Genomic DNA, 22164 nt, shown 5'->3' with positions numbered 1-22164 from the left:
TGGAACTAACATATTTATCCGTTTATTTTGATAAACATGTTAACATCTTATCTGAAGATGTCACTACGGTAAGCAAGTATGCGATATACTTTTCCTCGTAATGACAGTGAGCATACTGACCGGTACTAACCTGTAAGTGTGTGATGTGACCTGCTGGCAAGCAACAGGCTTCCCAACCATTGACCACATTCTCGATTATCAGTGTATATTAAAAAACTGCACAAATACTGATATATATGTATGAGTATGTTCATCGTAATTTTCGTCCTCAGAAATAATAGGTATGACTGTCTTTGCGGAATTTCGGTAATATGTAAAATTTATTAGACATGAACCATGTTAACGTTCAAGAAGATGCTAGCTGAATTATGTCGATCTCCGTCATATAATAGCATGTAGATATACGAAGAATTTTATTTTATAATTTTAGTAGTTTGTTGGTGAGTGCCGAAAGCTGTTTGCATTAATTCTGTGTAGCCTACTGTGACTCTGCCAGAAAACAAAGTATTATATGTAATTCACAGCTCTCATTAATTTTCTTAACGATGCACCTGAAGGCCTAAATAAAAAATTCAGGTGAAATAGCGGCACTGAATTTTGACTCTCCGATAAAGGAATTCATATTAACCTTACAGTATACAAAAACAAGGAATAACTCAAATCTTACAGCATATACGAGCCAGGAATAATTCAAGTCATGCAATACATAGGAAGCAAACCAGAAATAACTCAGATCCTATAATATATAGTATCCAATCCTGGAATAACTCAAACCTTAAAATATCTAGTAAAAAAAGTCAAAAGTACTCAAACTTTATATCTACTAGTCAAATGTACATGAACCCTTTCAATAAACAGGCCAGGAAAACTGAGACGCTAGTATTGAAACCTTAAACTATACACATGCCAAAAACAACTCAGAGCTTGCAATAAGCACAAGTCAGATATAACTCAGTGCTAGCAGTATACCCAGGCCAGGAATACCTCAAACCTTGCAACCCCTGAAAAACAGGAACAGTTTAATTTACAAACATCAGGAATAACTCAGACTTTAAAATACAGAGTAAAGAATAACCCCAAACAAGAGAGTTTTTGTAAATTTCAGGGGAATGCAAATCAAGAGTCATAAGTCACGTAATTCAAGGTGGTTTGTCGTGATGTCTAGGGGTTTGATGATGCAAAATGTGGACTGTAAGGGTGAAATTACTTGGCCTAGTATACCTAGTCCATCACACACCATTGACTAAATATCATTCAGGGGGCAGGGTACTTAGGGAATTATGGTGATTAGGGGCCAGGCAGAGATGTAAAGGAGAGGGGGGACAAAAGGATTACAGGAGAGATACATAATGGGATCTGACAGCTATACATCTTTAAAGACGGAAGAAAAATGGAAGGAGGGTTCAGGAGGGAGTGGAAAAGTGAAAATAATTGGAGAGAGAGAGAGAGAGAGAGAGGGGGGGGGGAGAATGTGTTAAGAGATTACTTAAGCTGAAGTAAAAAGTATACAAGGAATCTTTAATCTCGGCAATGGCGTACGGTTGTGAGACCTGGAAACTGACAAAATTACTAAAGGTAAACAAACTAATCTTTTCTCAAAGAGCAATGGCAAGGTCAATGTTGAGAATATCTTTGATAGACTTGAAGGGATCAACTTGAGTGAGAGAGCGGACTCAGTCAAAGACATTATAAAAGTAATAAAAGAACAGACATGGACGTGGGCAGATCATTTATCAAGAAAGACTGAAAATTAATCAACTAATTTTCTCAATGAGCAGTGGAAAGGACAGTGTTGGGAATATCTTTAAGAGACAGGAAAAGATCAAATTAGGTTAGAGAGCAGACTACAGTCTGAGACATTACGGAAACCATCAAAGAACAGAAATGGAGGTGGGCAGATCATGTATGATGAATAAGGGATGACAGATGGAGCAAGAGTCTGACTGACTGGAATCCAAGAGATTGCCAAAGTTGCAGAAAATGGCCAGAAAGGAGGTGAAGGGAAGAGACTGAGACGTTTGCTGTCAAAACCTGGTAATGACTGACCCAATCAAGGAATCTGTAGAGAAGGCTGAGGAAGGCCTTTGCTCAGCAGTGGTCCTGTAATAGCTGAAGCTGATTTTATATGTATATATATATATATATATATATATATATATATATATATATATATATATATATATATATATATGTGTGTGTGTGTGTGTGTGTGTGTGTGTGTGTTATATATATATATATATATATATATATATATATATATGTGTGTGTGTGTGTGTGTGTGTGTGTGTAAGCAATTTTTTCCAGGCAACAAAAATTCAAACTAAAGCGAAACGCTAAAACTATGTGGCGTGGCAAACAGACCAGAAGGATGGAGCTTTCTACCACCAGCACTGCGGTTTGCCTCAAGACAAATGGTGTTATCGCCAACTCTGGCCTCGACACATGCATCTCACCTCTCACGCACGTCACACCTTCCTCCTTCTTTCACTCCGCAGCGTCTTCACTCTAAACTGTTTCTGCATCAATGCTCATGCGGTGTTCCTCAGTTTCCTCTCTGGCCACGGACATCATTTGTAGTTTCATTTTCGTTACATCCAGACGATCTTATTCAATTAACAAAGGTACCCTACGAATGAAGGGGTTAAGGAAGAGTATATCGACCCGTTCAGCTTATAAAGTTTCTCCTTAGCTGAGCAAAATCGTTTGGATTAAGCTGAATGGGCGGGTGCTCTTCAGTTTCAGGGCAAGTAGGGAGATGGCTTTTAATCTTTCAGTTCAAAGATATTATAGTTACAGTGTGATCAAAGATGATATATTTACAGTGTGATCAAATATATGATATTTACAGTGTGGTATATCACGTGGGCGTTTCTGAGAGTAGCGCCTTCTAATTTTCTTGCTGTTATTGTCATTGTTCTTTTTATTCTGAAAGCATGGTTTGAAATCATTCAGTGGCATGCCCCAACCGGCCAGCTTACAGTACCTATCTTCACAGGGAGTCTTACCTCCACAGCTACTACTACAGTCTTGCCCATCACGATCACAACTCTCTACCGATTCATGCCATCTCTTTTCTGCCTCTCCATCAACATTAAATTTGTAGGAGGAATCTATTTCCAACTACCTAAGCTACCATTTATACAGCGCCCGTCTTCTTTGAGTGAGCTTCACTTGGCCCTGCAACACCACCCACTCATCCCATTCCACCCCCTTCCTCCCCCTCCTATTGGTCTACCACATCCATTATTATTTTTTTTTTAATAACCTTATCTCTTCCGATTTTACCTGTCTTACCCAACCATTAAAACAACTAGACGAAATTCAGAACAAAGCTGTTAGAATTATTAATAACACTGCTATTACTAGTAAACTACTTCCTTTACAAGTAAGAAGGAATGTTGCCTCCCTTGCATTATTTTACAGATAGTTTTATGGCAAATGCTCAGACGAAGTTGCGTCCATGGTGCCACCTTTCCATGTCTTCCCTCGTGCTACACGGGCATCTGGTAGCGCTCATGACTGGAATGTCACACTCAGCCATATTGTAGAACTTCTGCCTATCAGAATTCTCTCATTCCCCGAACTTCATCTCTCTGGAATTCACTTCCCCAGAGTTGTTTCCCCCCAAACTTCAACCTAGAGCTGTTCAAGTCCAACTGTTACAGTTATTTTATGAACGGAGGACACCAGTAATCTGGTGTATGGATTAGTTTTCTTTATTCATTTGTTTTTCCTTTTTCTGTTCTGTTATTTAAAAAAAAAATAATCCCACGCCATTTCATCCACACTTCTCCACCCATCACAATTTGCTGCGGTGCTTATTCGGCCAAGTGAAGTGAACGAAATACATTTAGACAGAGTAAGTTGTGGAGTTCTATACCACACACAGCACCAAGGCTATTTTGGAGACTTTAAAGCTACACGTGATCCACACAAATTGCTGGAAAACCTTTGAAAAATATAATAAGAGGTTAATGAACAAAGTTCTCAAAATGTGCCACGATACTTCTGAAAAAGAAAAGCGCCAAATTGAATATCAAAACCGTGCTATTCTGGAGACTTTTAGAGCTAGTGAATCTACATACATTGTTGGAAAGTTTATGATATAAATATATAGCAGTAGGCGTTGCTTAAGTGACAGTTCTCAAAATTCGCTAACGTTTTGCTGCAAGGGCCTAAAAGTGCCAAATTGAGCTGCAAAATTAGGTTATCTCGCAACTTATTATAGCTAAGGCGACATTATGCACATTTTCCAAAGCTTAAGGTAGAGAAACATGCATTACTTAAATGACTTTTCTCTAATTCAGCAATTTACTGATATAACAGCCAAAAGCACCAACTTGCATGAGGTTCTAAGCCCCTACATGGAGAGTATTATACATACTGAGGTAGACTATGCCATTTGGAGGTGTGCATTAATATTAGGCAAGTGGGATGGTACGCTTAATCTTCTAGTTAAAATAACTATAGCAAGCTGGCGTGCTGGACTACATTCCACATTCTTTTAGTTGTTGCCCCACACTTACCACAGCCCAAACTCACTCCTCCCTCTCGTCTCTGCCCATCCCACCCATTCTAGATAGATCTGAACTGTCACATCACCATTGGACTGATTCTGCAGGTTTTTGGCACACGCGTTTACTGATATGACCTGAACCGATTCCTATTTTCCAAAGTCGACTTGATGGATCTGAAGTGGCCTTAAAGGGTTTACATTTTTGGAAACAGTCTTCAGTTGATAAACACTGCATGCATGAACTAGAGTGGCTCTCATCAAACCTGCCTGGATGCAACTGGACATACATGTACTGACGCAGCTCACCTTGATATGAAACCTGTAAATGAACGCAGGTGGAACTGATCGGTTCAAAACGGATCTGAGCTTATCCAAATGAACCTGGTTTTATATAACTGATCTGGATGAAAATGAATAACATGAATGGATCTAACAGGACCTAAATGGACTTAACTGGACCTAATTATCCTAAATGGATATGAACAGTCTTCAAAACACTTGAACTGACCTGACTGAATCCTATCGAATTTGAATGAACCTAAATGACCGGAGCTGGCCTAACTCGGTCTAAGAGGACTTAACCGAACTTAAAGTGCCCTAAGTAGCCCTGTAGTTCCCTAAATGGCCCTGAACGGAGCTGAACTAAAATAGCTGACCTTTTGTGGATGCCAACAACCTGCACGACCCTATATGCCATTGATTGATCGGACCCACCTGAACTTGAACTAATCTAACTGGGCCTTAATGAATGCAAACAACATGAATAGAACTAAATGGATCCAACTAACCTGAACTGGCCTTACAACCTGAATCATTGAGTGCGAATTGATAAGACCTAAATGGCCCGCATGAGTCTCAGGTGACTTAATTAGGCTTTAGCGGACTGAATGGGCTTACCTGAATCAATAGGAGCCTGTCTAAACCAGATTTTCCGTAATCTTGCCTGAAACCACCTGACTAAATAGAAATGGCTGTGACAAGCCTGGCCGGACCTGAAATAGCACTGACGACCTTAAATCCACCTAAATTGTTTTTAACTGAAATAACTCGGCCTAAGTCACCTGGACGTGATGGACATGACACAACGGATGGCATCAATGAACCTGGACCTAAGTAGCTTAACCCTCTTTTGGCAGTTGTCAGCTGATGGTTATGCTAACTGATGGTTGTCATGGCGCGCGACAGGTATGTTGTCATTGAGCGCCCTTGCTGTTTTGCTCTTGCTGTCTCCTGATTTTAATGTTCAGATGATGTTCCTCGTAATGGTGTTAACGGAGGCTGCGGGACATCTAACTCTTCCAGTTTGAAAATATTTGCGAAAATAAATAATATTGCGTGGAAAAAGGATGAATAAATTATAACGGACCTCCAACAAAATGCTAACAAATGCTTCACAAAAATTCCATGAAACAAAATTTCCTCGCCTTTGCCTGCGGGACCATAATATTGGTTATGTACTTACGACTTGAAATGATAATGGGAGAATAAGAAAATAAGGAAAAGAAGTCGCAGTCACGGAAATTTACTAAGACACTTATGCCTTGGATACCTTACAGAATTATCTTATTGATCTTTTTAACCTTTTTTCTAACAAGACATATCTTATTGTTATTTCTTATTCTTCAGACGATTTTGTTCTGTTAGGTGTTTCAAACTGGAGGAGTTAGAAACACGCTTCATTAACCAGTAAGATAGGTCTCTCCTAAGCTGAAGAATTTGTCTGGATATAGCAAAAAGAACTGAAAAAAGTACAGTACATCATAGGAATGACTGGATAAAAGTCAAAAGCCAATAGAAGAAGACTGAAAATTAAAGAGGGAAAATATGTATTTGTGTACACTGTGTATATACTTTTGAAATTTCATATAATCACCGTGGCACATTAGCCAGCACAACCAGATGCATTTCTCTGCTTTGACGACCCCCGAGCCCAACATTACACCGAAAATGTGTAAGAGGCTTGTGGCCCTAAGTGTGCTTCTGTGTGTACCACATAAGGCCATCATTATTACCTGACACGTTCCCTGAAGTCATAATAACGCAGGAGTCCTCCCAAATGGAACAGCCATCTGGATCTCTCCCTAATGTTATACCCGGCATTTTAATCACTGTTTAACTTCGCATTTCGGGACAACTCTAGTATTCTAAATTTGCTAAGTCATACAATATTAGCCATTATTAGTTAGAATGACAGGTAGGTAGACATAAAAAGCTAGATCAATAGACAGGTAGATAACATTGTGTAATTACAAGCTAATATAACAATGTGCAGGAATACAACATTCAGTTAGCTCAGTCTGCGTAGCTGAGGAATACTTAACTAACTCCTATAAGTCAATTAGGTCATGCCTCCTGCATAAGCAAGACACAGAAAGAGAAGAGAAAAACATGAGGAGAGGAAGGGAGACACGAAGGAAGTGAGGGGAGAAAAAAAATGAGAAGAGAAAAGAAGAGAAGAGAGGAGACGAAAATGAGCCGGAAAGAAGAGGAAGAGGGAGCGGAAATAATAAAGACAAAGGAGAGGAAGGAAGAGAGGGGATTAGAGAGAGGGGAAATGAGAGGAAATGAAAACTAAAAGGCCACAAAGCAAGGGGAACATCGGAGAATAACGAAAGAGATATTGCGTGGGGGAGATATTGCAAAGATAGTGGAATGGAAACAAGGATAGGAAGGTGTTATTAAAAAGCAAGAAATGAACGACGAAAAAGGAATTGGATAGAAAAAAATGAGAGAGAGAGAGAGAGAGAGAGAGAGAGAGAGAGAGAGAGAGAGAGAGAGAGAGAGAGAGAGAGAGACAGCAAAGACGGCAGAGGAGAAAGACTGAGACTGGGGGAGAGGGGGGGGTTGAGTCAAAAGAGAAAGAGGTTTGGTTTACTACTGGATATCATAAGAAAACAAGGTCCCCGCCAACTCATTCTCATAAAAGGAATCGTTAGTGAACATGCGAAAGTGAATAAAACAGACTACAAATATGTTAGTAAATATCTGTAGGGGGGGGGGTGAGCAGGAAAAAGAGAAAGGTGGAGGCATATGGGTTATAAAGGAGATAGGTGGATGGGTGCTTGTTCTGTGCATATGACTCTCTCTCTCACTCTCTCTCTCTCTCTCTCTCTCTCTCAATGTATGTACAGTATATGTACTGTAATATTTTCTTTTCTCTGACAAAAACATTTTGCCTACGTTTCGTCAAGCAAATTATAACAGACACATACAAGATTATTTTTCTGACTTATGCTTCTGTCCTGCAATGAAACTTTGATGTATTCCTGTACACTACCAAAACAAATGCCTTTATATACTGTAAAGCAAGTGAGTAATGACCTCAGGCTGAGAGAGGCATAGCTCTTTTCTCTGACAATAAATAATTCGCCTTAATATGAGCCTTCAGGGTCAGTAACAGCTATGACCTGTGTGTGAAAGACACAAAGAAAAAAAAAAGTCACTGACTGTACACCTTGTGGGCTTTCGCAACCACCCACTCACATTCCAGGTCGTTCTCTCCACTCCCGTTTTTCTAAACCTATTCTTTCGGGCCCCTCACCCAACCGAAAAAAAAAAAAAAAATATATATATATATATATTATGGGGTGGTACTACTACTCTGCGGCCAGGTTGTGTTAGGAAGAATACTGCCACCGTATTCCCTGCGTGTCGTAAAAGGCGACTAAAAGGGGCGGGGTGAGGGGACTAGGGACCCCCTCCTCTGTTTTTTAGTTCCTAAAAAGAGACAGGCCAGAGAAAGGGACGGGGGATGGAGTTATCCCCGTACCCTGAAGATTGGGTCTATGAATGTGCGTGGATGTAGTACGATTGAGGCTAAAAGGGAGGAGATTGGGAGAATGTTTGTGAGAAGAAAGTTGGATGTGTTAGCTTTGAGTGAAACGAAGATGAAAGGGAAGGGGGAATCTATGTTTGGAAGTGTGAATGGAAGATTGTCAGGTGTTGATAGAGGAAGGGCAAGAGAAGGTGTGGCCTTGTTAGTGAGTCCGGAAGTACAGCAGTGTGTGATTGAATGGAAGGAGGTGTCATCGAGACTGATGTGGGTGAAAGCGAAATTTGAACGTGAGTTGTGGGTGTTTGTGAGTGCATATGGGCCTGGTAGTGAAAGGGATGAACAAGAGAGGGAGTCTTTCTGGAATGATGTTGATGAGTGTCTGCAGAGTTTTGAGCGAATGTGAATGTGGTAATGATGGGAGATCTGAATGCTAGAGTGGGAAATGTAGCAGTTGAAGGCGTAGTTGGTATGCATGGTGTGCCTGGAAGAAATGAAAATGGGGAACGAATGATAGCGATGTGTGTTGAGCGAGAGATGGTGATTGGGAATACGCTGTTTGAGAAGAAAGATATTTATAAGTATACATGGGTGAGACAGGAGGGTGGAAGGGTTGTTGATAGAGCTTTGATGGACTATGTGGTTGTGTCTAGGAATGTAATAGGAAGATTGTTGGATGTGAGAGTTCTAAGAGGGGAGGGTGGAGGTATGTCTGACCACTACCTGGTGGAGGGAAAGTTAAGAGTAGGTAAGAGATGGGTGAGAGCTAGGAGGGTTAGGTGTGGCAGGGAGGTTTTGAAAGTGAGTCAGTTGGATAAAAGAGAGAAAAAGATAGAGTATCAGGAGAAATTGAAAGATGAGTGGAGCGCAGTGAAAGATCGGGAAAATGGCAGCGTGGAGGAGGAATGGCAGTTGTTTAAGAGTGCTGTGGTGGGGCATGCAGAAGAGGTGTGTGGTGTGAGACGTGTGGGTGGTGGTGTAAGAAAAGGAAGTGAATGGTGGTGCGAGGAAGTAAGTATGGCTGTGGCCGAGAAGAGACGTGCATATGAAGTGTGGCTGCAGAGGAAGGATGAGATGTCATATGAAAGGTATAAGGAAAAAGAGGAATAGAGCGAGAAGGGCTGTGCGTGATGCTAAAGTGACAGCAGATGAGAGGTGGGGTAGGCGGCTGACAGAGAATTTTCAACAGAATAAGAAAATGTTTTGGAAGGAGGTGAAAAGGGTGCGAAAAGGAGAGTCTGGGAAGGAAGAACGAGTAAAAGCAGAGGATGGAAGGATGTTAATTGAGATGGATGCAGTAAGGAAGAGATGGGCAGAGTATTTTGAAAGATTATTAAATGTAGAGGAGGAAAGGGTGGCTGAGATTGTGGTGGATGGAAGGGTGCAAGGAATAAATGTGTTGGGAGAGTTGAATGATTCTTTGATCACGAAGGAGGAAGTGGAGAAGGCAGTAAAGGAGATGAAAACAGGGAAAGCTGCAGGTATGGATGGGTGTGCTGTGGAATGCCTGAAGGGTGGTGGAGTGACTATTGTTGACTGGTTAGTAAGATTGTTGAATGTGTGCTTTGAGAAAGGTATGGTGCCAATTGACTGGGCAAGTGCTTGTGTGGTCCCGTTGTATAAAGGCAAGGGTGATAAGTATGAATGTACTAGCTTTAGGGGTATAAGTCTGTTGAGTGTTGTAGGTAAGGTGTATGGTAGAGTGTTAATTATGAGAGTTAGAGAGGGTACAGAGGGAGTGATTAGTGATGAGCAGTGTGGCTTTAGGAGAGGGAGGGGATGCGTTGATCAGGTGTTTGCTGTGAGACAAGTGTGTGAAAAGTATTTAGCGAAAGGCAAGGATGTGTTTTGGGCATTTATGGATTTAGAGAAAGCGTATGATAGAATTGATAGGAGGCTTTGTGGACTGTTTTAAGATTGTATGGACTTGATGGTAGGTTACTAAAAGGGGTGAAATGTTTTTATGTAAATAGTAGAGCATGTGTAAGAGTGGGAAATGCTGTGAGTGATTGGTTTCCCGTGAGAGTGGGGCTGCGACAGGGATGTGTGATGTCACCTTGGTTGTTTAATATTTACATGGATGGTGTTGTAAGGGAGGTGAATGCAAGAGTTTTAGGTGGTCTGAGTCTGGTAAATGTTGATGGTGGAGATTGGAATCTGAAGCAGCTGCTGTTTGCAGATGATACTGCACTGGTGACTGATTCAGAGGAGAGATTGAGACAGTTGGTAGAGGAGTTTGGAAGGGTGTGTGAAAGGAGGAATTTGAAAGTAAATGAGAATAAGAGTAAAGTGATGAAGTGTACGAGGTTGATAGATGGTAGGGGGATGAATATAGTTTTGAATGGTGAGTTGCTTGAGGAGGTAGATTGTTTTAAATATCTAGGGTCACATGTTGCTGTGGATGGAAGAATAGATGCAGAAGTGAAGTTTAGAATAAATGAAGTAGGAAAGGTGCTGGGAGGAATGAAAAAAGCGTTTAAATGTCGTTCGCTTAGAATGGATGTAAAGAGAAGGCTGTATGAGGGTGTTGTGGTACCGACTGCATTATATGGGGCTGAAACATGGAATATGGGTGTAGCAGAGAGGAAAAGTTTGAATGTAATGGAGATGAGGTGTCTGAGGAGTATGTGTGGAGTGACGCGTATGGATCGGGTGCGAAATGATGAAGTGCGAAGGAGAACTGGAGTTGTTCAGGAGATGGCTGGTAGAGTTGAGCAGAGGGTGTTGCGATGGTTTGGGCATATGGAGAGAATGGATAATGAGCGATTGGTGAAAAAGATAACTAGATCTGATGTGAGAGGTGTAAGGCTGAGAGGAAGACCACGAATAGGATGGATGGATAGTGTGAAGAGAGCGCTGGATGCGAGAGGGATGTCTGTCGAGCAAGGAAGAGTGGCTGTGCGTGACAGAAATAAATGGAGAGAAATTGCGAATAAATAAGTGATGACGCAGCCCTGAGGGGATATTCTCCCGCATTTGGTCTGATCAGCTAGTCAGGTCAGGTGCGGGTAAGGGGATGGGTATGTTATGATGTGGCAGGGGTAAACCAGCTCTGCTGTCGGGCCCTGCTGCGGATGTCACTGATTGCATTGCGCAGTTGACCCTTGTGCGGTGTGGTGCGGTGAGGATCTGTCCGTTCTCCCCTTTGGGGCTAAGATGTGAATGAATGTGTTTAAATGGATGAGTAAATGGAGAGTGTGTCGTCCTGTCTCGGCTACCTCCCTTTCCTTGGGGGAAGCAGCCTAGGTATATAGATAGATAGATAGATATATACAGTTAATATCACTGCGGTAACCACTGCCGGATGCCGACATGGTAAATTTTAAATATATTTTCATACCCTGGATCTAAAAATCCTACACTGAAATAGTGAATTTTTTGGACCTGAAGTAATATGAAAGATCCTGAAAGGAACTAAGTCGGATAAAAAAAAAAAAAAAGGCTTTTCCTGCAGAATATTTCAAAAAGTTATTTAATCTGAATATCATTCTTATCCTTAATAAGTTCCATAATTCTTTCACTCAGACCACTTCCCATTTAGTTTATTCACGCTACCACAATACATTACTTATTTTATCCCACTACATTCAGTAATTACACTCACTCCCACAATTCGCAAGTTCTACCTTATCTCTAACGGACTGTGCCCACATTTCACTTCTTATCAGTTCACTTTGCCACTTCTCACCAGCATTATATCTAATCCAGTCACACTTCAGACCCATCATTCAGATACTTTACCCACACAAAGCCTAGTCACATTTGCATCTCACCCGTATCTCGCTTTATCGCTACCACACCCAGCTCATACAGTACCTCTTGCCTACTGTACAGTACATATCTCCCTCTAACCACACCGCACCCTTACCACACACCCTACCCAAGCCTCACTTCCACCATACTCTCCCCCCACACCTCACCCCTACCATACTCCCCACCCACACCTCATCCCTACCAAACTCCCCATCCACACTTCACACCTACCATACTTTCCACCCACACCTCACCCCTACCATAATCCCCACCCACACCACCCCTACCATACTCCCCACCCACACCTCACCCATACCATAATCCCCACCCACACTTCACCCCTGCCATACTCCCCACCCACACCTCACCCTTACCACATTCCTCACCCACACCTCACCCCTATCATATTCCCCATCCACACCTCACCCTTACCACACTCACCACCCACACCTCACCCGTACCATACTCCCTACTCACACCTCACCCCTACCATACTCCCAACCCACACCTCATCCCTACCGTACTCCTCATCCACACCTCACCCCAACCACACCACACATCCCTCACAAAGAGGACAGTCAGGCGTTAACAAACTTGTCAATTATCGTAAAAGAATTATTATATTCGATACAAAATTTCAAACCGGAAAATGAAAACAGTTAAAACTAAAAGTAAATCTGTTGTGTCTCAAACTAATATTACAATAATGGAGGCGGTTTGTCTGTGGCCACCCTTTACGGGATTTTGGCGTATGGCTGTAGATGATGATTGATGATGACGATGATGATGATGATGATGATGATGATGATAATATCTGTAACAAAATGGAACGAAGTAATAATGATATAAAAGTAATTATTTACAGATTAAAAACAAAAAAGAACTGGGGAAGCCATAACTGAAATTATAAGTTTACCCATCTGTATTATAAGAGTATATAATGTGAGTGAAAATTAAAATTATATCTAACTAATGAAAAGAAAAAGGATTATAGTCGGAAAAACAGAGAATACTTGTCTGGATAAAAAAGACTGGAAAAAAAATGTGAAAACTAAATAATTATGTAAAAGTATTGAGACGGATTAATTGAAGACGAGAACATTAAATGCATTATTTGACTGCATTAAAGTGTCATCAAGAGTAAAAGCTTAAGAATAAACATACTAAATGCATTAAAGTATCATCAAATGGAGTAAAAGCTTAAGAATAAATACGCTAAATTTCTGAAACTAAAATTACAATGTAGGAGCGTATAAAAAGAGAGAGAAAAAAAAGAAAAATACACATGGTCGAGCAGATAAGAGAGACTGGCATAAGTCAATAAAGAAAAAAATCTGTGTGTGTGGGAACGAGAGGAGGGTGGAACGAAATGGGCCATAAAGGGGATAGTTGGGCGGGTGCGTGTGTGTGTGTGTGTGTGTGTGTGTGTGTGTGTGTGTGTGTGTGTGGTTTGTGTGTGTGTGTGTGTGGTGTGTGTGTGTGTGTGTGTGTGTGTGTGTGTGTGTGTGTGTGTGTGTGTGTGTGAAACAGGGACTTAAAGAGGAATGTTGTGAGAAATCTGAATCAAGGAGATAGTTGGGCCTATGACTAATGAGCGTATGTGTACATGCGCGTTTGCATATGTGTGTTTTTGTGAACTGTGCATGAGAGAGAGAGAGAGAGAGAGAGAGAGAGAGAGAGAGAGAGAGAGAGAGAGAGAGACAGACAGACAGACAGACAGAGACAGAGACAGACAGACAGACAGACAGAGAAACAGTAGATATAAGCAGACCGACAGACAGGTAGATAGGTAGACAGATAGATAGATAGATTGACTGATAGATAGATAGATAGATAGACAGACTGACTGACTGACTGATAGACTGACTGACTGACTGATAGATAAAGCTTCCAATCACCACTACCACACAGGCAACATAAACACGAATCTGTGTTTTGTCCCGCAATTACCTAAGGCTTCTCGCTCATATACTATTTTTCAAGCACTAATGAAAGCCGTAAAGCAAGTCATAATATTAGTGGGACGAAGTAAGGCGGGATAATAATTACCGGAACATGCATAAAATAGCCGCCCTAATGGATGCTTTGCAGGATGACGGTGGTCGTAATGAGGAGGAGCAGCACCGGAAGGAATGGGAGTAACTGATGAGGTGGAGGACGAAGAGGAATGGAAGAAAAGGGAGGAACAGGGAGGTGGAAGAAGAGGAAAAAGATGAGGAGGAGGACGAGGAGTACAAAAAGAGTGATGATTACGGTGATGATTATGCTATGGGTTAATGATGCAGGTAGCTGCTGGTACTAATAACTACAACGCAGATGTACAGTTCCAGTGAATGAAAAGAAGCACAGCAAGATGAAGAGTGGTATACATACTTAAAAAAAAAAAGATGAATAAAAAACACTAACTGGTAGTACCATGCTACTGCCCTTGATCCGTAGTGGGCAGATGGTTGGGTGCCATTGTCCAGTCGATTTAGGGGTGTGTGTCCAGTCTACTTCCGTCGCTAGCGCTACGTATCAAAAGTCCTCTTGTCACCGACTGGGAGTTGAGCATACTCACGTCTCAAAGCTGCCACTGTAACTGGGTCATTCTTATCATTTGGACCAACAGAATGGTGTAGCCTTACCTTGCATTACACGAGTTATTCTTTTCAAGTGGAGAGTGATTTTTAAGGCTACCCCCACACTACACAATCACTTTGCGTCAGAGGGCATTTTGACAAGCATAAAATACTGTAAAAGGTTACTTTCTGTACAGCTTTTGAGAATGCTCAGATATTTCATTCAGTGACAATCAGTAAAGAATGGCTCCAACTTCATGGAAAACAGAATCAGGGGATGTGAATGTATTCTCTTGGCTACGTCAGGTGCTGGAGCATGTCTGCAGTGAAAGAAAGTGACCCTAAGATGAATCCGTGCTGCATCAAATGAATGGAAGTTCACTGAACATCCAGGAACCTCGGCCTCATATTATCATGTTCAATCGATTCACCTACAGAACTGTCTACTGGGCAACATAATGAGTGGCTGCAGCCCACCCGGAAGTTGGGAATCTACTCCATTAGGCAAAATCTTCTATCATCAGGAAGTCACAGCTCATTTGTTTATGAAGAAACCATGAATATGGTCATCCTTCTGCCTGTAATCACGTCCACACCACGAACGTTATCGTGAGCTGCAATCTGGTAAACTCCCAATAACTCTCGTTTATCAAACTTTCTTTCGGTGGATAGTGACATAAACATCCACACACACTTTCCAGACTGAGATTTAGCCCTCAGCTGGCACCAATCACGTGTTTGCATCCATAAACTTCCACACCGGTATACAGTCCTCCACTTTACACTTGGCCATCACGATGTGTACATTGTTCACAAGTGGTCTCTCCAGCTTTACCTAAGTTAACCTTATGTAGGTATTATTTTCGTACACGCCCTGAGGTTCAAGCAGTTCAGGAACTGTAATAGGTGATGGTTCCACTTTAACATGGTACTCCATACTCTGTATAGTTGCTGACATAAATACTTCTCTTCACTGCGATAAGTAACGAGAAAGTGAGTAATGAAATTTCAAATTTGGAACAAAACACACTTTTTTCAGTACTGTGGAAATGTTTCATAATTATTCGACCAGAAATGGAAGCAGTATTATGTGCAGAGACTGTACACATCTCTCCCTCCTGCCCTTCACTGTAATATCGTTATTATTTTACCTGGCGTGTACTAAAATTTTAATGTGTTCCAGTATCAATAACCTCAAATTGTTATTGTTTCTATGATGAAGATACTGACGGCGAGTAGTGAGAATATGAACAGTACAAACATGAATATAATGATGGAGAGGAGAATTATCTTGATGACGACACTGACGATGATAACTGAAGAGAAGGTAACGAATGAAGAGGAGATGGAGACCTTGGAAGAGTAAGAGACGACAAGAGGATAATGATGATTAGAAAGACAATAATATCCGGCAATGAACCAAGTGCGGCAACAGGAAGGGGAAGAACAAGAAGATATAATCATTTCGAGGAACACAGGAGGCGTCAAGAATCAGGGAAAGTATTCAGTAGAGATTCTAGCTACTTCACTACTATGACATCTTTTATATTTCATTCTTGCTTTTACCGAACGAACCTGTACTACAATGAAAATTTCCAATAAAGGGATTAGATAATTATAGCCTATTCGAATGGATACCGTTGACCCCTTTACAGGTCCTTCTAAAGTTGAAGATATCAACTGGTATCTGCAAATATATAATTGCTCTACTAAACACAGAATGTGATATACTTCCTTTTAGGCTACTTGTCAATTGCCAAACACCCAATCCCACAGTTTATTCAAGATGTCTGAGACAAAAATTGCTCTCAGTTGTTGCTTTACCACTTACCAGCGATGTCTCCACAATTCTTGAGACGCAAAGCCGCATTCCTAACAGCTCAGGAGGCTCTGATAAAGCATTTCCATGTGATATTATTTCGTATTACAACACTTCTGTATATTATTCATACGCTTAAAAAATTTATATAAACAGCATACACAAGGTCACAATAATGTGTAGAATAAACTGCAAAGGAAAAGGCGCAAGGGATTCTATAATACAACCACCAGACTGAAGCTGTAACCGCACTGCTAGAGCCTCTTTCCCTTCCAAAGCACGTTTATGAAAAATTCTAACAGATCTTAGTAAACAAAGTCCCAGATATCCTTCAACACAGGTAATGTTACCAAAGACAAAATGGGGTGCTTCTGAAAAGCCTAGTATTCCGTCAGATGGCTCCGCTGTAGCAGTAAACACATTCCCGCGCTGTTTAAAAAGCATAATTTTATTTGTTAAATATTTACACTGTTGTGTAAAATTGTGAATCATGGTAATGTCATATGCCGTAATATAAATAATACAAATAGAACACGTATATATAACGTATCTTGAATTGTTTATATTTATCATAAACTGAAATTAAAATATCACTGATGGCATGTGATGGCAATCCGCCATTTCAGTGGTCCTATATTATTTAATTTCTGCTACATTTAGTGCAAGTTAGATTCTTAATACATAGTTTGTTCAGAGTGCAAAGTACGCCTAGTGGGTATCTTGACTCATCCAGTCTCTATGTGGGCAGAAATTTAATGTTGAGTAAATACTGGCATTCACCATCATAAATCATCCGGTCTGAGGAACCGTCCCAAAACCAAGATCGTTTACGCGTCATTCTTTGCCCGGTCTCACCGAGGACAGACGACTGTGGAAGGTATACAAGCCAAGACATCGCCTCCAAGTGATCCACAAGAGTCACACGGAGTCAAGTTCAGTATTCACGCTTATATATATATATATATATATATATATATATATGCAAACGTGAGAACACATGACGAGTAAATACTACTGCATCCTCTTAAATGTCTACCCCCAGTTGAGATTGCATCCAGGTCAAGAGGACTGGTATGTGCACAAGCTACTGACTCAGTCAGTGGAAGATCTTACAAACATATGTGTGTGGACAGGTGGCCTGGAGACAGTTCTCACATGACCATACCATTAGGGACTTGCCAAGTGGGGGCAGTGTGTGTGAGATATTGATAAGATGACCTTAAGGTATTTATTTGGTAGGCACTTGGTGAAATGTAAAAATTAAAATAACCACTAGTTCTCAACAGAAAAAGACAAAACTTCACTGTAACATTTTATTTACAAAAAGCTACAATGATACATATGAATATGACTCACTCATGGTGCAAGGAAGCTGCAGGGGAAGGTCTCTCTCTCTCTCTCTCTCTCTCTCTCTCTCTCTCTCTCTCTCTCTCTCTCTCAGCTCAACAGTCAGGAACTCACATTACTGAACTATATGTGTTTGTAGGTGTGTCCATTTACGACAGTAATGCAACCAACGTCGGGTACAGGGACATGAGAAATCGGCGTAGCTTAGTTAACAGCTAGAGAGGCAAGATGTGGGAATGACAATCACACAAAGATATCGCTCAGTGAAACACACTGCCTATACATAGTCACTTATGAACCAATGACGAATGTTATGAATTTAGCTTGTTTCTACTCTGAGTGAATCCGTGACATTACACGCCATCAAAATAAAATTTTTCGTGGAAACTTGACATCCCTCGTGAAAAAACTTAAACACGGGACTGTCTTGTGGTGCGCATGCGTGAAGGAAGCGAGCAAAATGTTGAATGCCAGTATTTACTCAACATTAAATTTCTGCCCACATAGAAACTGGATGAGTCTAGATACCCACTAGGCGTACTTTACAGTCTGAACAGACAATGCATTAAGAACCAAATTTGCACTAAATGTAGCAGAAATTAAATAATATTGGGTCACTGGAAGGACGGGTTGCCATCACATGCCATCAGTGATATTTTAATTTCCGTTTATGATAAATATAAACACTTCACGATACGTTATATGTACGTGTTCTATTTGTATTATTTATATTTCGGCATATGACATTACCATGATCCACATTTTCACACAACAGTATAGATATTTAACAAAGAAAAATATGCTTTTTAAACAGTGCGGGGAATGTGTTTACTGCAACAGTGGAGCCATCTGGCGGAATACTAGCTTTGAAAGCACCCCATTGAGAATGGCACAGATTCAATATTCGGTGGAACACAAACGAGAAAATTATGATGAATTCTGTAAACAAGTGAACTATGTAATCTAAATAATAGAACGATGTGAAGAGTTAAGTGAAATGAAAAACCAACATTTGAGTGAAACATCACATTACAGACTGGATAACGTTGGTGCTTAAATACGTCGAACAAGTACCACAACACAAATGATAAGAGGCAAGATTTTTTTTTTTAATGCAAGAAAGAAGGAACCAAAGGCCAAGAGCCCGCAAACTATTCCTTCCAAGAAAAAAACAATACAAAACAGAGCCAAATTCAAGACCCGTTCATTTCGAGATACCTGGACACACTGCGTTTGAAAGACTGGACTTCATAGGAAGTAGGATATAAAGACAGAAGACAGAAGGAGACAGTTCCAGAATTGACCTGTTGCATAAATGAAGGACTGGGAGTAGACTAACGGTTAGCTCTTGCCTTAGAGAGTTGGACAGAAAAGGGATGAGAGTTTTTTGCTAGACGGGTGCTACGCACCCGTCATAGAGGTGGAGGGATGCATGCAGACAGTTCAAAGAAGCAGTGACCATTGAAGTAGCGATAGAAAAGAGATAAGGATGCAACAATGCGGCAAAGAGACAGAGGTTGAAGGGAGCCAGTAAGAGGAGGAGAGTTGATGAGACGAAAAGTCTTTGAATCCACCCTATTGAGAACAGCTGTATATGGGGAGCCTCCCCACACATGAGAGTTGTACTCTAATCAGGGGCGAATAAAACCCTAGTACAAAGTCAACGACTGTGCAGGGACAAAGAAGGCAAGGAGTTGTCTTAGCACACCCAATCTCTTGGAAGCAGATTTTACAAGAGATGCAATATGATCTTTCCAAGATAAGTCCTGAGTGAATGAAACCCCAAGCATATTCGAGGATGATGCAGGACTAAGCTGATATTATTAAACATTAGTGGGTACTCTTGTGGAAGAATGTGTCGGGTTGATAGATGTAAAAACTGAGTTTTTGATGCATTAAAAACAAGATTATTTTTACCCCAGTCGGGGATACGAGCCAAGTCAGACATTAGGTGTGCCATAGCCTCATCCCTTGTCTGTTGAAATAACTGCTGAGATGGACGTTGCGAGAACCGAATGGAAAGGTGAAGGGTGGAATCATCAGCATAAGAGTGGATAGGGTTAGATGTACGGCAGAAGTCATTGAAGAATAAAAGGAAGAGAGTTGGTGATAGGACAGAACCCTGAGTAACACCCTGTTGATAGATCTAGGAGAAGAACGATGGCCGTCTACAACAGCGTATAGAACAACCGGAAAGGGAGCTATTGATGAAGGCACAGATAGAAGGATAGAAACCGTAAGAGGGCAGTTTGGAAATTAAATATTTATGCCAAACTCGATCGAACGCCTTTGAGATGTCACGTGCAATGGTAAAGCTTTCGCTAAAGTCCCGAAAGGAGGATGACCAGGAGTCTGAAAGGTAGGTGAGAAGATCGCCTGTGGAGCGTCCCTGACGGAACCCATATTGACGATCAGGAAGAAGGTTATGATAGGAAATATGCTTATTTTTTTTTTTTTTTGTTTATTAAGAATTGACTCGAAAACTTTTGAGACACAGGATGTTAAAGCAACTGGACGATAATTAGAGGGTTGGGAATGGTCACTCTTCTTTGGGACTGGCTGCATGAGAGCAAATTTCCAGCAAGAAGGAAAGGTACAAGTTGACAGACAAAGGCGAAAGAGTTTACCTAGGCATGGTTTAAGCACTGAAGCCAAGGGACAGCATACCCGTCTCCGGCAGTCATTGTAGTGCTGACGTATAAATACAACAGGATATTTAATCAAAGATGTCACATATCAAATTTGGAGTAAATCAGATGAAAATTGACGATTGTATGCCCATTTGAAATTTTAGGTCCGACCCACCTGACACTGACCCCCCCTACCGCTAGCTGGAGGCGACCCGCCTGACGTAATGAGGCATGTTATAGGATGCAGATTTGAAAGATGCACATTTAGGTTTTGGTTTCATGTCGATATGACGAATATGAAAGGAATTATGGCGAAGAACGATTTTTACCCAACACCGTTTTTTTTTTTTTTTTTTTTTTTCTCCCTTTTTTGGGCCTGCAGCCTGGGCTTTGGCCCAATTTAGCCCAAAATTAAAGCAGGTGATCAGAAGGTCATAGCCCATCATCAACGCAACTTTAGTCAAAATCGCACCAGCAGTTTTCGCGTAAAATTGTTAACAGGCAGACAAACAATCAATCAAACAAACAAGCAGACAAACCAAGTGAAAACAAAGGGGAGGGTAGGAATAGTAAAGGAAAGAATATTATACAAGGCTGCATTATCTGAGTATACGTGAATTACACGATAAAGGATCAATAAACCATGACAGAAACAAGCTTTATGTTGCTGCTATCATACGTCGTAACGCTGCCCCATATATCTTTAGCCAAAATACTCATGGCCAGCATTACTCGTAAGGAAAAAGAAAAAAAAAATGTAGTACTAATGATCAGTAAGTAGTACATCAACCTAGCAGTGGCACTAACTGAAATTTTTGACGCATATCCTATCAGAATGATATATACGGTCTAGGATAATGGGAATGTTAAAGTTAAGGATATATTCGAATAATAACTGCTAAACCCAGTCACTAGACACTAAATAATTCATGTGAATGAGGAGTGAGTACAGTGAAAACTATGGTCAGACTGATAGCTGAAGCTCAAGGTTGGCATTAGGGAGTTTTGGTTCGAAACGTTTTCCTTTTAGTTAGGGAATCAAATCATTTACAACCGTTGGGATGACAGTGTTCAGTTTCCATTTCTGTTCGAAGTCCTGACCTATGCATTTTCATGTATATGATTTTTTTTCTAGAACATGGATAATTTGTAAATTTAAAAAACGGGTAATTTATCGAAATAACTATTGAGGTGATGACGTTACATCAGTGTAAATTATATATGTTAACTCTTCCACCACTGACCTAACCCTTTGAAGACGGTAAACAGTGATGCCATTTTTAACTGAATTCTTGTTTCTGAGAGGCGATTCTCCTTAGCGTTGGGGAGACTATTCTAAATGGAGGAGTTGAATATCGCCTTCATTAACCCTTTCAGTACAAGAGGTCTTAACGGAATGGAGTCAGATAGTCTGGAAATAGCAAGAATAAATACAAAATACGTCGCTGGATTCATGGGGTCAAGATACACAGTTCAGCTCCTGGAAGTAAGATGTACAATTATTAAAATAATGAACAAATATATTGGAGCTCTGATGTGTCTTCATGGTAAAACCTCAACAACCTTTACTTATCGCACCAATGAACAAGTAACACCTAACGTACTGATGAAACATGCAACCACTGTCTCCCCCGAACCCCAGATAAATCTCATCCTTCACTTGGCACTGGGTTTAGGGTGGGACATGAGTGTCTACGGTAACTTCCTCGTAATCGTAATTTGTCTGCAACAGTAACAGTCAGTATGAGATCCACTACAGGCGGACT

The sequence above is a fragment of the Coenobita brevimanus genome, chromosome 41, assembly GCF_032717465.1.
Source record: "Coenobita brevimanus isolate Jiangsu-jjx chromosome 41, ASM3271746v2, whole genome shotgun sequence".
Classification (NCBI taxonomy): domain Eukaryota; kingdom Metazoa; phylum Arthropoda; class Malacostraca; order Decapoda; family Coenobitidae; genus Coenobita; species Coenobita brevimanus.
Note: the sequence above shows the minus strand (reverse complement) of the source record.